Raw genomic sequence first — 18,805 nt, forward strand, 5'->3', positions numbered from 1 at the left:
GCTGTCTGTGTGGAGTTTGCAATGTTTTCCCTGTGGACAGTTTGAGCTTCCTCTGGGTATTCTCGTTTCCTCCCACACCCCCAAGCTATGCTGATTTGTGAGTTGTTTGGCTACTCTAAATTTCCCCTGGTGTTGTGAGCAAGAGAAATGGGAAGGAATATGTTGTGTTAGTGAATGTGTGAAAGAGAGAAAATGGGTTGCAGAGAATTAAAAAGGGGGATGAGACCTATAGAATTGCTCTAGGAGCTGATGTAGTATCGATCGGACAAAAAGTCTCCTTTAATCTCATGATAAACATGGTAAAAATCTGGTCGACCTACCTCAGAAAATTCCTATCCAGCTATCTCTTTTGCAGAATAGTCAGAATCTTTTTCCTCCAAGATAGAAGTGACTAATACTGGAAAGCATAGGTTTAAGGTAAGAGGGTAATGTTTAAAGGAAGTTTATGAAGTAAGGTTTTTTCACACAGAGAGTGGAACTTTTACAAACTTCTATAGATGTGTGGTGGAGAATGTGTGGACTGGCTGCATCACAACCTGGTATGGAAACGCAAATGCCCTTGAATGGATATTTGTTTTGAGGTCCCTCTACACCAGTGAAACTTCCCCAGAATTCTCCTCCTTTTCATAGTGATTTTACTTTTCTTTAGATCCTGGTTTTTGACTTTCTATGAAGCCCACACAACTACATATTTCCATATCTTAAATAAGTTCCTGATGTTTCTATATGTAACACAAGATATTCAATCTTTACATGCCATAAATCCTGAGAACATTTCAGTTGTGTGTATTTTACAGGAATTCAAGCTAACATCCTGTGTAATTCGATTTAAGATTGTAAGAGATAGGAGCAGAATTGAGGGGTGGCATGGTAGCTTAGTGGCTAGCACAACACCTTACAGTACCAGTGGTGCAGGCTCAATTATCGGCACTGCCTGTAAAGAGTTTGTACGTTCTCTCCGCAACTTCATGTGTCTTCCTCTGGGGGCTCCGGTTTCCTCGCACAGTCCAAAGACTGGTTAATCAGTCATTGTAAATTGTCCTGTGATTAGGCTAGGATTAGATTTCCTAGCATGGATTGGAGGTAGCTGGAAGGGCTTATTCCACACTGTATTTTAATAAAGAAATACACTAATTAATTAAGCCATTTAGCTCATCAAGTCAGCACCACCATTTTTTTCTCAACCCCATTCCTCTGCCTTCTCCTTGTATCCTTTCACACTTTGACTAATCAAATACCTATCAATCTCTGCCTTAAATATTAATCTGGCCTCCATGGCTGCCTGTAGCAATGAATTCCACAGATTCACCACTCTCTGGTTAAATATACTTTCCTCTGTTCTGAGGCTGAGTCCTCTTGTCTGAGACTCCCCCACCAAAGGAAACATCCTCTCCACATCCTGTCTATCTAGGTCCTTCAGCATCCAAATGGTTTCAATGAGTTTCACCTTCATCCTTCTAAATTACAAAGAGAGAGGCCAAGAGCCATCAAATGTTCTTTAATGATAAATCTTTTATTCCTGGAATTGATAGAATTATTTGCAGATGATATTTCCAGAAATCAATCCTTCCAATTTTGCTAACACATTGAAAATTATTTCAGCCTCCATTCCATTTGCATTCCAATTAACAGTAAAACTTATATTGATCAGAGTCAGATGTTAGGTATAGAGTCTATTTTATGGCTAATTGTTGAACTTCCAAACTATTGGTGTTGAGTTTAAGATTTGGCTAAATCATCCAAAAAGTATTATGTGGAGCAAGTGAATTGAGCACATCGCAAAATCTATATGAACCAAAACTGCAAGCTCTGTCAGTGGCCAAGTATCTATAAACTCAAATAATAGACCTACTGGCACCCTGTAACATTCATCACTGGACCCTCTGGCCCTTCTGCAAACTCTTCCATTGGATCCACTCATCCACTCTAAACTCCATCACTGAACCCATTGGTTCCCTGTAAATTCCAAAACTGATCCTATTTGTTTTCTATGAACTCCAACTCTGAACTCATTGGTTCTCCATGAATTCCATTACTGAACCTGCTGGTTCTTTATAAACTCCGTTACTGAACCCGTTGGTTTCTCTCATTGAACATCATTGAACCCAAACAGAAAAATGGAAGAACTGCCAGTTAACAGGAAAGAGTAACTAGTTCCCATTGCCCTGTATATCTAATTGCCGGCTGAATTGGTTTTGGTGTGTACTTGTTGATAAATTCCTTTGTTGGTCACTTTTTGCTTTAATTTGTTGATGTATGAATGGACCACCCAGGCTAGGTATCATTCAATCCATATTTTTCATTCCCTAGGCAGGTGTGGCTGGTTCTTTTCCAGGTCTAAGTCTTCTGTTGTCCTATGATACCCACCCAGTACTTTTGACTGCAACAGTCAATGGAATCTGCTTGGATGCAGTTCAGGTGGTCTGTGTTAATAACATTCCTGTTGACCACAGCTTTTCTTAATGTAATGCCAGTGGGTCTGACTGAAACCAGACTTGGCTCTGGGGAAGGAGAATGTGACTCCTGCACTGTGATGAACTCCAAGTACAGTATGCTCCAGGAGAAGATCATGTATCCATTCATCCACCCCCTACATGACACCAGAAAACCTTATTGACTTCCTTCTTGGTATTGGTACTGAATGTAACATGTTGTTGAGCATTGCAAAAGCAGATAGGGCCTCCGGAGTGTTTGTTATCCATTAGATATCCTCATTTCCCCAACCATGACACTTGCACCAGGACAAGACACGAGGTGTTCCAATTTCAAAGTAAAATTTATTATTAAGTGCATGCATGTCACCACATACAACACTGAGATTCTTTTTCTGTGGGCATGCTTAGCAAATCTATAAAATAGTAAATGTAAATGAACTGTACAATGCAGATATATATATTTAGCAATAAATAACAAGCATGAAAGAACAATATAACAGTCCTTAAATGAGTATAGCTATCCCCTTTTGTTCAAGAGCCTGATTGGTGAAGGATAGTAACTGTTCATGCATCTGCTGGTACAAATTCTGAGGCTCCTGTACCTTCTTCCTAACGGCAGCAGGTGAGTAAGAGCATGATCGGAGTGGTGAAGATCTTTGAAAACTGATGCTGCTTTTCTACAGCAACATTTCATAAACCTGTGCTCAATGGTTCAGTGGGGTTTCCCATGATTAACCAGGCCAAATCCATTACCTCTTGTAGGATTTTCCACTCAGTGGCATTGGAGTTCCCATACCAGGCCATAATGCAGCCTGTCAGCACACTCTCCTCCACACATCTATGGAAGTTTTTGATGACATGCGGAACCTTTGCAGACTCCTGAGGAAGTAGAAATGCCTTCATGCTTTCTTTGAAATAATATTTATATGATTGGTCCAGGACAGGTCCTCTGAGATAGTGAAACCCAGGAATTACTAATTATCTCTATCTCTGATCCTCCAATGAATACTGCTCATAGATCTCTGGTTTTCTTTTCTTGAAGTCTACAATCAGTTCCTTGATCTTATTGACGTTGAGTGAAAGGTTGTTATTACACCACTCAGCCAAGTTGTCAATCTCGCTCCTGTGCGTTGATTCATCATCCCCTTTAAAACAGCCCACAACAATGGTGTCATCCGTGAACTTGTATATGGAAAAGCTTCCTACTTCCATCTATTGTTCTCTTGCTTGAGAATACCTCTGGCCTTCCCATTATAGGAGGGATATAGAGACATTGGACAGGATGTGGGAGGTGTAGTGTATCCAGCATTTTAGCAATATTGTAAATATGTTTTTATTTCAGCATTTTCTCTTGTTTACATAAATCATTATGGGTTACATGTAAAAATATGCAAATGACATTCATCATGTCGCAACTACATGCCTCGCTAAAAGTAAAAACAAACTAATGATATGTTATCTCCAGTTCTTCTGTGTTTTTCTTTCAATAAGTTTGATACTTTGGAGTTACAGATCAGAGCAGTGGTAATGAGGAAGATTTAAAAATCACCCAAGATGACTACCAACCTGGTGAAGCACAGTGAGACATTAGAGTTGAAAAAAAAAGCACACCATCTTTTTTCCTTCAGAAGCACAGCAAGGCAGGAAATGGACAAACTCTTAAAGATTCAGTACTTGGTGATAATAATCATCAATTTAAAAAAAGAAGAGAAATGACTGGCTACATTGGAAAGATGGATGCATTTGATTACACAAGAGAGAATTAGATTTTGTATTAAAGCATATGAAATAGCCAATTCGAAGCAAGTGTTATTTTTGCTGAGGAGATTAGGCAGAAGAGTATTCAGTTTGCTAAGAGGTTTAACTACTCGAACCAAGCCAGCCAAAATAAGCTTTGCTGATATGAAAGTAATTCAAGAACATTGTAACTGAAACCATCGTTGAACAAAAAACACTTGGATCTCATAAGCAGAATTTAAAGGTAGGGGAGTTCATTTTAGCATATGTGGCTAAATTGAAGTTGCTGAACGTTGTCATTTTAGTGACAGGCTTAATGATGTACTGAGATAGGATTTAGTTTTTGGACTCTTAAAGGAAAGCATTCAAGAGTTGCTCCTAAATGAAGCACAACTCACATTTCAAAGAACAGTTGAAAGATACAATTGAGTTGCAGTCAGGAATGAAAGTGAGCATGAACAAAATTGCAATATCAGAACAGAAACTGGCATGGCCATCAAATTGTTCTACCATTCTGGTAGATCCTCACATATACCAGACTAATGAATGATTAAAGGTGCAATGTGCAGAAAATACAACAACGTAGGATACATATAAAAAATATGTCAGTCAGGAAAATGTAAATGGAGCGCACAGGGTAGAGAAGAAGATAGAATGTCAAGTTGTGGTTTCAAAAAGCACTAATCTGCATACCATTAATGAAAAGTCTGATAATGATGAGAGGGTCACAGGACAGGGTAGACGAGCTTTACAATGTGAAAACTAGCAAAAACAAGCAATATGGCTTATATCAGTAGTGAATGACAAATTCATTAATATGGAATTGGACTCTGGCTCGGCTGTTTCAGTCATTCAACAAAATGAGTTTGAATGGCATTTAGAAAGGTACTAAACTGAAGCCTACTGGTAACAAGCCAGGAACCCATACTGGAGTAAAGATAATTCCTATTGGAATAATGTTTGTAACAGTGAAATACCAACCAACAAGCCACATTGGCTTGTATGTGGTAAAAACAAGAGCAGCAGCATTGTGAGGTCATGATTGGCTGAGACAACTACAGCTTGATTGGAGATCCATCCACTATTTGTCACACCCAAGTTTTACAAAGCCCCTCTTGATCCTTATACCATCCATGATAACGTAGCCAGTGAGCCAGATTACAAGGAGGCTGCAGGAATGTCTTAAGGTTGAGTGGGGCCCATGGACAATTCCAGTGGTCCCAGTACCCATGAAGACTGGGTCTGTCAGGACCTCTGGTGATTTTTAAGGTCACCCACAACCATGTACTGAGGGTAAATTAATACACTCTGCCCAGGATTTTGCACACTTTACTGGGCAGAAACACTTCAGCAAAGTGGACTTAGCTGAGGTCTACCTTCAGATGGAGATTGAAGAAGAGTCCAAAGTGCTCCTCATCATAATCAGCCACAAATGGCTTTCTCACTATAATAGGCTTACTTTTTGGAGCAGCATCTGCACCTGCACTTTGATAGAAAGTTATGGACCAGGTGCTGCAAAGCTGTCCAGGCACTCTGTTACTTGGATGACGTTATCGTTATTGGTGAGGATGACAAAGAAATTCTCCAAAATATCACAACTGTGTTTTAAAAATAAAAAATAGAAGATTGAGCTCAGAGCACAATGCAACAAATGTGAATTCTTTAAGCTTCACATTTTTAAGCTTCAGTAAATGATTCCTTAACTTCATTTACAGTGATCACACCATTGACTCACAAATATGCTGAGAAAGTTCAGGCATTTGGTGGATGTTCCAAGGCCAAAGGACATATCACAGTTAAGGTCCTTTTTAGGATTTGTCAATTACTATAACAGGTTTCTGCTAAACCTAGCTGGTGTGCTCTACCCCTGAATTCATTACTATAGATTTGGAAGAAATGGCAATGGACAAAGAGGTCTGAGATGGCTTTGCAAAAGACAAATGAAATGGTGACATCAGACACTGTACTCACACATTATGATGCAGGTTATCCAATGAAGTTTGCCTGTGGCACCTCACCTTATGGTATTGGTCCAACAATGTCACGTGTTATGAGTGATAGAAGTGGACACCCCCACAGCCTTTGCATCATGGTCCCTAACTGCTGCAAAGAAAAATTATGCACAGATAGACAGAGAGGCTTTGAGTCTGGTTTGGGCTGTGAAATCTGTCAACCAGTACTTCTACGGGAGAGAGTTTACCCTCATTACTGATCATCAACCACTAGTGTTCATTTTTAATTGGCAGAGTAGTGTTCCACTAACACCAACAGCACAAATGCAGAGATGGGCTCCGTTTCTTGAAAAGCACAATTACAAGATCAAATTTAAGAGGATGAATAACTGTGGAAATAGTGACAACATCAAGAGACAACTAATTGGTCAATTTAGAAGAGTGGAGTCAACTGTTAGAGAAGGAATCTTTCCTGAGCTGTCAGAACTACCTTCTGCAGTCAATGAGGGATGGAAGTATACAATGTGGCAATGTGATATACACGGCAGGGTTTCCTGGACAGAGCAGGGACCAAGAGACCTGGGTATAGGCACACAGAAAGGGGGCAGGGCATTTAAACAAACATTTGTGTCTCATAAGTGGGGTTGTAGAAGACAAGCCTTTTACCAAACCTCTACAACGTACTGATTTGGATTTGTCTGGTGTTTTCAGGACCATGATAAAGGTTGAGAAGTCCTTGGAGATCGAGAAACGCAACAGTAAAACACCCTTGAGTGTAAGGGTCCTCAGTAGGTGGCGAGACTGGGAGATGATAGGGCTGTACTTGGACCGGGGAAATTTGAGAGGTGATGTGTGGGAAGTCACAAGCTCAAGAGGCCAGATGATGGGAAGAAAGAATTAAAATTGGTGAGGAAGTCAAGATCAAGAGGTTGACAGTAAAAAGCTTGAAAAGGGAAACATTGAAGCCATAAGGGGGACAATATTCTTGCAATGAGTGTTTTCACACTCAACCTATTGCTCAAAGTGGAATTAGACGAGAAAAAATCTTGTAAGATGACAGGGAAATACTGAACTAACTGGTCTTTTCCTGGACTTGGACAAAGTAACCATTTCCTCTGCTGTAATGAATCCATAGTTGCATGTTGAGGAGCTGGAGATGCCGAGAAAATTAATTCTCATCAATTGATGTAGGTTAGGCAATTCACTGCACAACTCTTAATTAATTCAAAGCTTGATTGTCTGTAAACAAATATCTATGTAACTATGTTGACACCAGGCCAACAATTTAAAACATGAATTCTACTCTTCCTCTGTACCAGTACTCCCTCAGACCACTTCTCCATTGTATAACACTGAAATTGGGAATCTTGTGTTGGTCAAACAGTTGACATTCCTTCTCCCAGCTCCTGGCATGGTGTCTTCCTTGAGATAATTAGTCTCCAGAACTCTTGCTCTTTTGCTTTCAAAGCCGTTGATTCTTATTCTCTTTCCTTAATGGTTCAAATGTTGTGTTTCGATCTCATTGCTTCTGGTCCAAGCTAGCATCAATTTATTGTCCTTGACACAGGTAACATTTTGTAATGAATGTTTCTTTGCTCTGAATCAGAACAGATCAGCCAATTGCTAGGCACAGGCTGCCCCATTGATAAATCAGCGCGTTCTGATTTATCAAACAACAGGTTACACATAACCTTTCATTTGGAAATGATCTCCAGTTCAACAGATTATCAGGAGTCTCATTGTGTTCACATGAAAGCACCTTGATACACCTATTCCTGAGCAACACCGGTTCACAAGACAGCTCACAGAATGGAGGTTGAAGAGCAGTTTCACAAAATGGCAACTTTCATTCCTTCAACCATATGGCAAGAACGAAGATCTCTGGTTTGTCTACTTCCACTGTCCTTGACTCATTCCAGTTAGCTTCCAGTTTTCTTCCATGTTGTAATTCATTCAATGCAAAACATCTCCCCAATTTTAGTTTATATATCTGAGTGAGTACAGGACAAAAGGAACACTAGCATTCATGATGACAACAAATAATACCAATAAAGATACTAACAAAATATCATATTCCTTTTTGTGGAGTCTATGAAAATACTGGCATATTTAAAATAATATCAGTACAAAAGCATATAAAAGAAACATGATGAAACATATCTAATTTCATACCGTATGTTGGCATATATAATAATGTATAGGTACATAGTACTCAAAGTAAGACAACACCATGGTGTAAAGTCAGACAACATTGCTGGAAACAGAATTGGAATGAGATTTAGCATGCAAACTCTTGAGTTGTATAAGCTGCCTGCGGAAAACACTTAGGAAAATACACTGGTTGCTCATTAGAACGAGAAGCAGAACAATAAGAACATGTGAAATAATACGAGTCCAAGGATGTACATTAACGTTCCGACCCCAGTTCCAAACCTTACTCCAAAATGGTGGATCCTGCAAAATATCATTAGCTAAATCTGTATGATCTTTAATAGTCTTGGACAATTCATCCCACTGTTTAATAATGGCTTCATTATGGTTAATTACTCGATCCCACTGTGCAGTAAAATGAGGGATGGGTGGAAGAGCTATAGGTACATATCTAAGTAAGCCCTCAGCAGTATCATTGATATATATATATCCAGGTGAATAGGTGGCTTTACAACAGGTTTGGGTAACACTTGTCCAGCTAAAAATAAGTCCCTCAAAACATTGGAAAGTGCTACGTTATGGTTATACAAACTGCACGTTAAAGATCCCTTCTTGTAATGTGTGCTTGAAGTAGCAAAGTAGTAAGTATCATTCACCAAAGCAAACTTTATGAATGTCCTGTTACCGACAGGTAAAATAGATAGAGAACAATTATCATAAGAAACAAACCCACAATCTGTTAACCCAGTGTTAAACAAATCCTCTGGACAGACCCAATATTCCCCCTTTTGATGACAGGAAGCCAAATTTACACCCTTTGCAGATCCTTGCCACTTAATAGCATAAGTGGGTGGATTGGTAAGTGAAATCCAAACTCCGTCTTGATACTTCCCAACATTATGAACCTTGTACAGTGGGTATGTTTGGTTATCACTGTGGTAAGGAATGTGAAGAATTGCCCCAACATAGAGTGGTCCAGATCCATTCCTACAATTTCCAAGGAGATGATTTGTAAACGTGAATTCTCTAATGTGACACCCTGGTGTGTTCGTACCAACCCATTCTTTTAACTGTTCATCTGAAATCCAATCGGGAACCCTATGGTTCTCTAATTGAACCATATTAAGCCCAATTACAGAAAGTAACCATGAGGTATAAGTTGTACAAACAGCATCCTTAGTGTGTTGAGTAGTTTCATTGTTAACTCTGTCAATAATTCGGTTTGTCATATCTCCTAATGGCTGTAAAATTATGGAGCATTTCTGAAACTACATTTGCTTGTTGCTTACCTAATGTGCTCACCCCTCCCATATCCTGAAAATCCCGATTTACTATTTCTTTCATCTTTTGCCTTAGAGAATTTACCTGAGAGCTTACCTCCACAATATCCAGTGTATTTACTGTGGAAACTCCAGCAGTGTATCCCAATCCCATAAATTCAATAAGCCCCCGTCTTCACCTCTCTCCTGTTTTAAATTCTGAGTGGGTAAACTGTTCAATTAATAAATGTTTGAAAAGCTCCTGGAGATTTATTCCACACCAACTAGGAATCTGAAGCGACGTTAAGTTGAACAATACTTGCATGTGTCTATACCCTGGCACTAGAATAATTTGCTCTTCTGTTTCTTCTAATACAAGAACTACTCCCTTTGTGTCTGTCTGAATCTCATCACACAACAAAGGACTAGTAACAGTTGTCACTGCAATGGTTGTGGTGTCAATGGTCGTCGACTCTACCGAAGGGTAAGGTGTATATGGAAAATCTTGGGACTCCAGTGCAAATGGGATTGATTTGCCTGGAGTACATGCTAATCGATGATCTTTTCTTTGATTGCTGTCCATACCAACAGTACCATCACATTCACAATGAAGTTGTACTCGAGTTATAAAGCCTTTTTTGCCTGAAGCAGGACCCAAAAAAACATGACTTCCCACTGTTATCTTAGAACTGCCATCTTTTCCCCATATTACTGTAACTTGACCCCAATTATCAACAGACCTTGATCTCATTTCTTTTGCAAATGTTTGTCTCCGTTCTTCATATATTCGTACCACTATTTCACCTTCCTCATCCACACAGTCTATTATTACCATGGTATCGGAAGGAATCCAAATAGACTTCTCAGTGAATGTTGTGAATACTTCCTCTGCTGCCAACCTAATCTTCATACTTTGCATCTGTCCAGATGAATATATAATTAGCCAATAATACACTTTATTGTACAACATATAACCTTCAGCAGAGCCTTTGACCATTACGAAACCACTCAGCAGTAGTATTCCAACTACAATCATTTCCGAATACCTGGAAGAGTAACATCAAGAGCAGTTTCTGTATTTATCTAGTAATTCTTCCATCTCCTGCTTTATTTCCAGAAGATCTGGTGATGAGTGCAGTCTCCCATTTGTTTCCCTCTTCCCGTGGCTCTTTGCAATGTTTGCTTGCCTTAACCTTCCCTTCCTGATGTTGAGTTTAAAGGGAACTATCTTCAAAATTCTGGTGCAAACTGGAAGTGGGTGCCCAGCTCACTGAACAGGCAATAGCTCTTTCATTCAGATCAATGTCAATTGCCAGAAAAGTAAATCAGATAGCATCTTCATCTCCAGAGCATCTCATTGATAATGTGCCTTATGGATGTCAACTTCTACAGGACATTGATTTTCTAAGGGGTTCACGTTGGTTAACATGATACCAACCCAACTTGTTAGGAGCAATCTGGATTCGATAGATTAATCAGCTGGCTCTGCCAATGATATCTCAGAGATGGTTAAGGACCTGGTTGATAAATTGAGATTATAATCTCGTATCCTAATTTCAACTCCCTAGGTCTTTGTTCACACACCAAAATAAGACTTGCTCTGCTGCTTCTTCTGTCCCATATTACCCACTGTGACATAATGGGGCTCCTTAACGGTGTCAATTAATTGCCGTACACATCTGTCCTTTACAAGACCATCACACTTAGGTTTGATAAATCTAGTCCGACCAGAAATTCTCATCCTCTCATTTCTCTCCTGGTAAATCCAATAGAAGGAGCTTCAGTGGTATGGATCATCAAAAGAGCTCAGGGTAAGACAATGACTTTCCTGAATCTTGGCTAAAATTATTCTGTTCATCTGTTCAACGATCCCACTGGGGTTGGGTTCGATGAAGGGATGTGGAACCTCTGATTTACTCAAGACAGTTTCATCAGATTTTACATCCCCTGTGTGGTGAAGTGAGGATGTGACTCTCGATTCCTGGCAAGATCCAGTGGGTAAAAGCTCTCAAACAAAATGCTGACTGTTTCTTCAGCAGTGCTATTTCCAGTTGGGAAATCCTCCAACAACTTGGTGAAAGTGGACACTATCGATAGGATATTTTTCATTCCTCCACTAGATGGAGGTAAAGGCTCCACAAAATCAATCTGCAAGCTAACCCATGGCTCTACATTGGGTCTAAAAACTTTTTTAAACTGAGTTATCTGGGTTATACTGGGGAACAAAGTCAAACAGTTCTTACATCTCATTGCTTTTTTGGCCACCAACACAGATGCTTCTGCTGTTCCATAGCTCTATCTGGTCCTTGATGCCTAAAAATATCCGTACACCTTCTGGCACCACAAACTTACTATTATTACAATCCCATTCCATTCCTGTATATTTACCATATTCTTCAAAATTCTCTCCTCTTTGCACCTGTGCTAACTCCTGATCCCGTTGCTGTACCTTGACTAACTCTATAGATATGCTCTTTACTGTGCCATCACTCTCCCTGTATCTGGATTGTATTTCACCCCGCATCCCATTCCTAGTTTGGCTAACTCGTCCACCTTCTGGTTCTCTTCCAGAAATGTTTCTGAGTGAGCCTTCACCATGTTTCCTCTTGCGTTGTTAAATGTTATACTTTAACAAGGGTGCCAATGGTAAAAGTTTACCATTTGCTAAAACAGAACTTCTAGCTTCCTAGAAAGGTAAACATTCAGTCAAGCTATTACAACCATGCATGCTTTCTGACTGTATACTCGCTCCTGAAGGATTGATAACAACAAAACTTATAGCAACATGTTGTGCCACTTATGCACTCATTCTTTTAGAATCATAGATTGTTGCAAGAAACAGAAAGGGGCTACAGCGGGTGACTTCAACTTTCCACATCTTGACTGGGACTCCCAAACTATAAAAGTACTAGATGGGATAGAGTTTGCCAAATGTATTCAAGAAAATTTCCTCAATCAGTACATCGATGTGCCAGTGAGAGAGTATGCAATACTTGCTCTGCCGTTAGGAAATGGGACAGGGCAGGTGACAAGCCGATGTTGTTCTGCTGTTTAAGAAAAGCCCTAAACATAAACCAGGAGATTATAGGCGGTGAATCTGACATCAGCAGTGGGAGAGTTATTGGAAGGTATTCTAAGGGACCGGATATATGAATACTTAGATAGACGGGGTCTGATTAGGGATAGTCAGCATGGCTTTGTGCATGTTAGGCCATGTTTAACCAATTCTTAAAGAGTTTTACAAAGAAGTTACCAGCAAAGATGAAGGCAAAGCAGCGGTTGTTGTCAACATGAACTTCAGAAAGGTATTTGACAAGGTCCCGCATGGGAGGCTGGCCAATGGGGTCGTAAATTGGATTAGACATTGGTTTTGTGGGAGTACCAGAGCATAGGAGTAGTTGGTTACCTCTCTGACTGGAGGCCTGTGACCAGTGGTGTGCCGCAGGGATTGATGCTGGGTCCATTGGTGTTTGTATCTATATCAACGATCTGGATGATTATGTGGTTAACTGGATCAGAAAATTTGTAGATGAAACCAAGATTGAGGGTGTAGTGGACAGCAAGGACTGCTAACCTGTCTTGCAGAGGGTTCTACATCAGCTGGAAAATTGGGCTGAGAAACAGCTGATGGAATTTCATGCAGACAAGTGTGAGGTGTCAAACTTCGGTAGGACGAATGCAGGGCAGGTCTTACACAGTGGATGGTAGGGCACTGTGGAGTGTAGTAGAACAAAGGAATTTGGGAATACAGGTCCACAATTCATTGAAAGTGGTGTCACAGGTAGATAGGGTCATACAGAAAGCTTTCGGCACATCAGCCTTCAAAATCAATGCATTGAGTACAGGAGATGGGATGTTATGTTGAAGTTGGACAAGATATTGGTGAGGCTTAATCTGGAGTACTGTATGCAGTTTTGGTCACCTACCTACAGGAAAGATGTAAATAAGGTTGAAAAGGTTCAAAGAAAATTTACAAGGATATTGCTGGCTTTGGAGAACCTAAGTTATAAGGAAACATTGAATAAGTGAGGGCTTCATTCCTTAGAAAGTAGAAGATTGAGAGGAGATTCGACAGATGTATACAAAATTATGAGGGGCATATATAGGGTAAACGTAAGCAGCCGTTTTCCACGGAGTTTGGGTGGGACTACAACCAGCGGTCATGGGTTAAGGGTGAAAAGTGAAAAGATTAGGGGGAGCATGAAGAGAAACGTCTTCACTCAGAGGGTCGTGGGAGTGTGAACTTAACTGCCAGCACGTGGTGCATGTGTGCTTGATTTCAATATTTACGTGACGTTTGGGTAAGTACATGGATAGTAGGGAAATGGAGATCTATGCTCCCAGAACAGATCGATGGGAGTACAGTTGAAGTGGTTTCAGCATGACTAGATGGGCTGAATGGCCTGTTTTGGTGCTGTACTTTTCCATGACTGTATGATGCTATCTACTGATCCAAGTTAGGCAATTCAGTACACAATTCTTAATCAAGTTAAAGATTTCACCTTTTCCCAACACAAATATCAATGCAGATAACTTCTCAAAGTAAAAACACTGCAATAGAGGCCAATTGGCCAAACAAGAAGTGAATTTGAGATTCTGCCCTATTGGCTAACATGAGTTAGCTTTCCAAGCCAAACTCTTATTGCCCTCATCACCAGTGACAAAGTGAAATTAATGTCACTGTTATAAATCAGCCGGTTGCTAGGCTCAAGTTCCTCAGGTCAGAGAAGGCTGCCCTATCTATAAACCTGCATGTTTTAACTTCCCAGAGAACATCTTACAGATAGCCTCTTATTTGGGAATGGTTTCTAGTTCAACAGATTATCAGGAGCCTCATTCTATCTGCTTTAAAGCACCGACATACAGCCATTCCTGAGCAAAACCAGCTCACAAGACAGAGCTTGCAGGGCAGTTTCACAAAATAGTGACCTCCATTCCTTCAACCGATTGGTTGAATGAAGCCATCTGGTTTGTTTACTTTGTCTGTCCTTAACTCCTTCCAGTTAGCTTCCAGATTTCTCCCACAGCTTAATTCCTTCATGGACAACAAAATTGTGTTTTGAACTTCCTCACCATAGAGACGTTGGGCTGAATGGCCACCCACCCTCTGCACTCTAAATATTTCAAAATAAAATATTCTTTTATTTATTGTTTAACACATTTTGTTGTTGGTGATCATAGGGTAAATAAAGAGCAATTGTTTCTAGTGAGGGGAAATCAGGAGGGGGTATGTAACTGGTTGACTGTCAGGGAAGGGAAAGGGGGCAGGCAAACGGTACAGAGTACCCCTGCGGCTGTTCCTTCAACAACAGCTATACCTCTTTGGATATTGCTGGGGGTTGGCTGACTGGGAGAATTCTGCAGCAACCAGGTCTCTGGCACTGCGTCTCGCTCTGTGGCTCAGAAGCGAAGGAGGGAGAAGAGAAGCGAGATGGTGGTGGCAATACAGAAAGTGATAGGAGATTGTGAGTCTCGTGGATGGTATGTTGCCTCGCTGGTACCAGGGTCAGGGGTGTCTCAGATTGGGTCCAATCATTCTTAAGGGTGGGGGGTGAGCAGCCAGAAGTTGTGGTTAATATTGGCACCAATGATATAGGTCAGAAAAAGGAGCTCGGTAGAATGCTGTAAAGCCGAGCCACAAGGGTAGTAATCTCTGGAAAGCTGTCTGTGCTGAACACCATGGAGGATTAAAATAGGAGGATATAGCAGAAAGTGTGCTTTATGTTCTGGTGAAGGGGATGTGGGTGGTAATTTGTCACCTAGGGGGTCCCTGTGTGGCTGTAAAGTCCACACAGTTAGTTCACAAGGTCAGGATTGAAGGTAGGTCACAAGGGCTGTTATGCAGTGGCTCTACTGGCTGCATTGGAACTCAATTTACACGTGAAATCAAAGGCTTTCACTGACAGTGATGGGATTGCTGGAACCCAGATCTCTCAGTAAAACTCTAGCTGCATCATAATTCCCTTTAACCATTATGGAATTAGTGATTCTTCTTACTACAGAATCCAAAGCTTTCAAATCTCCTCATCCATGCTTTATGTGACAGTCCAGTTCTTGTTCCACGTCTGATCAAACTTCCCACACTAAATCTCAGCTTTTGTTTCAATCTCAGGAGCATGTTGCAAAGGTCCACAGTTTCCAGTGAGGATTCTGCATCGCTAGAATTGTCATGTCTGTATACTCTTTATTTCAGAGCAACCTGGACCCCACAATGGAGGAAATTGAAGACACCCTCCAAGGTAAATTCTCTAAGTTTGTGGCTCAGTTCCAGACTTTTAAGCAGAGAGACCAGTTGTAAAGGGGGGCTTGTTGGTGCAACAGTTGGTTCTGTCGCCTCATAGCTCCACGTGTGCAGGATTATTCCTGCCCAACTCTCTCTCTCTGGAGTTTGCACCGTCTCCCTGCAGCTGTTGTGATGATTTTGTGTGTGATAAGCTTAATCAAAACTAAGCCACATCTGGTTTAACTATCTACAAAAACCTGTATTTTAGTGAGATTACACTGCATCAGTCTACACTAGTTTACTTCAACCAGACTCATATACTTCACTTACTTAATCTCTTCCTGAAAGGGGTTAGCTGTTATTAATCACTATTGCACCCCCCCCCCCCCATCCAAGGAGACGATACTTCCAGCTAATGGTGCAGATTAAACACAGTTTATTTTTAAGTGAAACATATTAATTTCTGAGGTATAATTCCAGACAGATGTATAACTTAAAGGATTTCCAAATGCAGGTAGATTTCTTAAAATCTAGAAAGACGTACCAAAGAGTTGAAGATGAACAAGTCATCTGTTGCCAAAACCAAGGCAGAGGAATGAATCCTGTTTCTTCGCTCTATCGATTCTCCCAACTGTGATAGCCTTCTAATATTTATACTGTTTTTCTATCAATTGTCATCATTGGCATGTGATGTTTCTCAACAACGTTATCAGGTTAGGTAGATGGTGTATTTAATTAGTCTAATGGAGATACCCTTGTTTCTCTTGATTGGGTCATAGTTTAACAATGTTAGCATGGACCCATTGTTTCTCTTGATTAAGCCAAAGCCAACTGGTTAGAAGTGAAGAGTATGAGCAAAGTATCCCAGTTAGAAATTTAACTTATTAAACAATAAACATCTTGAATCTTGGGCAATTTCTTCTGCTGGGCTTAATGAACAACAGACACTTGACCCGTGGACATTTTCTGCTGCTGGGCTAAAAATGAATTTATCTTATTGAACAACAAACTTCTTGGACCTTGGACAGTTCTGCTTCTGGGCCAAAAAAAACCCCGATGTTAGCACGGAGCCCTTTGGGGTCTGAAAGTGAATATCCACGACACTCTGCAGATTTCATTTGGTTCCAGAGCCATCTCTCACATCTCAAAGATGTGCTGGGAGGTTAATGAGCCATTGTAAATTAACCTTTTGTGTAGGGAAGGAGCAAAATAATCCAAGGGGAACTGATGAGAGAGGATAAAGTTGCAGGGTACAAGAAGATAAGTAGGCTGCCTAGGACTGATAGGGTTACTCTCACCTTGGAGTTGGCATGGACCTGATGGGCTCAATGGTCTCCTTCTCTGTTCTGGCAAAAATAAAAGCCAAAACTTTGACACACATTCCATGGAGAAACCAGGTGATCGATGAACAGGAGGGTGTGTGTGTAATTTAGGTGGTGTAAGTGAGTGCAGACAGGATCGCAGACCTTCCAAATAACCGTCAGAAAATGTACATGCTGTACGCAATACAAAGTTACATCCCTGCAACACTCCTTCAACGTGTTGAATCATACTGCTCTCAAGCAAATTTTAAATCTCACCATAAGCTCTTCCACTCAGTTTAAGATGGGAACAGCTTCTTCTCCTTTGCCTACAGGTTTCTGAATGTTTCGTGAACCCATCAACACAACCTCACTGTTGCTCTTCTGCACTGTTTGCTTCATTAGTTTTATTTTAACTTTACTTATTTAGCCTGCGCCATACTACTGCCACAAAACAACAAGTTTCTGAACTTACATCAGTGACAATAAACCTGACTCTGGTTCTGGAACAGAGGTTCCAAGTAACAGGAAAGTCAAATTTGGATTGGTTCAACTAAAAGTCAGAGAGAAGCAACAGTTTTAAAGTACAAAGTAAATATATTATCAAAGTACATATATGTCACCATAACAGCCCTGAGATACATTTTCTTGTGGGCATTTAGCCTGTGAGAGTGAGGTGAATAGAGAAGAGGGGAATTCTGTATGTACATCACATTGATAACGTGATGCTTTCTGTACAGTGTATTGCAGGGGCTCCCAAACCTTTTAATGGCATGGAGCCTTATCATTAACTGAAGGCTCTGTGGATCCCAGTTTGGGAACCCCTGATGTACTGGGACTTTTCTCCTAGTAACCCCAAACTAAGGTTGGATTAGAAGAGCCAGTAGATTGACTGCTCATTTCAACGGATGCTGACCAATCTGCTGAGTTCATCCAGCTTGTTTGTACGTGTTGATCTGATTCACAGCATCTGCAGTGAACTTTGTGTTTACAGTAGTTTGAGGAAACTGTGAGATGTGAATATGACGACCCAGTTCTCAGTCTGAGTTTGCGTTGGCCACAACAGATCAAATTGGCATCCAGATCTTTCACAAATACTCTAAAGGTTTTTGTCCTGTCACCCAGTGTCTCCAGACCAGCCTCTGGATCCAATCTTTTCTTCCACTTCCCTCTAAACTCTATTAATTTTACTTAAAATTCTCCTAGTTTTGAACTCTCCCTTATTTGTTCTTGCAGTCCAGCCTGTCCAGATTTCTCTCCCTTAAATTTATTCAACCTTTCCACCCAATTAAATCTCCTCACAGTCTTCAAGCTTGTACCTTTTCCAAAAGCAGGTGGAAACATTTAGCAGGTCAGGCAGCATCAGTAAGACAAAGAAAATCGATGATTCCAGTCTCTGTCTCTTCCACATATTTTATATGTGAGTCTTGACTCTAATGTTCTTGGTTTCACACAAGCACCAAAGGTGTCCTCTGTCAGCTACTGGAAGCTACTGTATCTCACCAGCTCACACCGCTCTCCACTGCACCTTCTTGCTGCTGACTGAGATAAATTCTCTGCAGAATTTCACAGCATCAGAGAGAGAACAGGTCCCAGGATGTTAGAACAATGCCTGTGTGGCTGTTTTAATTTTAAATAATTTCTGTTAATTTGCCTCCCAGGAAACTTGTGTCACTGCACAGGATACAGCCCCATCCTCAAGAGCTACCCTACCTTCATCAAAGTAAGGAAACTAAAATAGCTGCAG

General features: G+C 40.6%; 1 protein-coding gene across 13 annotated transcripts in view; it reads right to left on the bottom strand.

Moving 5' to 3' along the window:
- The window catches only part of LOC132401029 (ensconsin-like), a 196,392-nt gene extending 179,544 nt beyond the window's left edge, over positions 1–16,848 (bottom strand). For 11 of the 13 annotated variants that reach the window (XM_059982782.1, XM_059982779.1, XM_059982783.1 and 8 more), the window contains exon 1: positions 16,302–16,848. The gene's annotated coding sequence lies outside the window, so the exon portion shown is untranslated. Of the gene's footprint in view, positions 1–6,143; positions 7,065–16,301 lie in introns of those variants that run through there. The other 2 variants (XM_059982769.1, XM_059982771.1) reach the window with 2 other exon arrangements.
- Positions 16,849–18,805: the final 1,957 nt, after the last annotated feature.

This window comes from Hypanus sabinus, chromosome 10 (assembly GCF_030144855.1).
Source record: "Hypanus sabinus isolate sHypSab1 chromosome 10, sHypSab1.hap1, whole genome shotgun sequence".
Taxonomy (NCBI): Eukaryota; Metazoa; Chordata; class Chondrichthyes; order Myliobatiformes; family Dasyatidae; genus Hypanus; species Hypanus sabinus.